The 540-nt window shown below is 58.3% G+C and overlaps 1 long non-coding RNA gene across 1 annotated transcript; it reads left to right on the top strand.

The window, feature by feature from the left end:
- Positions 1-6: 6 nt before the first annotated feature.
- On the top strand, positions 7-478 carry LOC109364863. The gene is made up of 2 exons (XR_002110617.1): positions 7-133; positions 388-478. It is a non-coding gene; the product is annotated as an uncharacterized LOC109364863 (long non-coding RNA).
- Positions 479-540: the final 62 nt, after the last annotated feature.

Raw genomic sequence — 540 nt, 5'->3', positions numbered from 1 at the left:
GGGAGATCCATACTGTCGCCATCTGCGCGCAGAATACAACAGCCTGCATGACCCATATCTGCAGGACTACCACAACCGCAAAGACAACCTGCAGAACCTGAAGAACAGGGGCCTTGTCACCGAGGATGGCAAAGTAGGTTTGGATGAGGCCTGACCAGCACAGGTCTCCTCTGCAGGGGTTTCCAGACAGCCGGGGAGGGGCCTGGCACCCCAGTGTGGAGTCCCCTTGGCCCTGGGAAGGAGGGAGGAGGCAGCGTCCCACGGCTGGGGAGGGAAGGGTGGAGAGGAGCAGCTCCCCTGCTGCTGGGGGCCTGCACATTTCTGGAAGGCTGTGTGGGTAACTGCCACAACAGTTCTTGGGAGTCATCTGCCCTTGTCTCTCTGTAGGTTGTCTGCACTCTGAAAGAGTTCAACGAGTACAGGCAGTACCTGACCAGGCTGAAGCTGGAGCGGGAGAAAATAAAGAGGCAAAAAGAGGTAGGCAAAACCTGGTGTTGGTAGGCACGTGTCCGTGGCATGGCACCGAGGGCACGGGCTTTA

This window comes from Meleagris gallopavo, unplaced genomic scaffold (genome assembly GCF_000146605.3).
Source record: "Meleagris gallopavo isolate NT-WF06-2002-E0010 breed Aviagen turkey brand Nicholas breeding stock unplaced genomic scaffold, Turkey_5.1 ChrUn_random_7180001930541, whole genome shotgun sequence".
NCBI lineage: Eukaryota > Metazoa > Chordata > Aves > Galliformes > Phasianidae > Meleagris > Meleagris gallopavo.
This window is presented reverse-complemented; position numbering and strand designations above follow the sequence as displayed.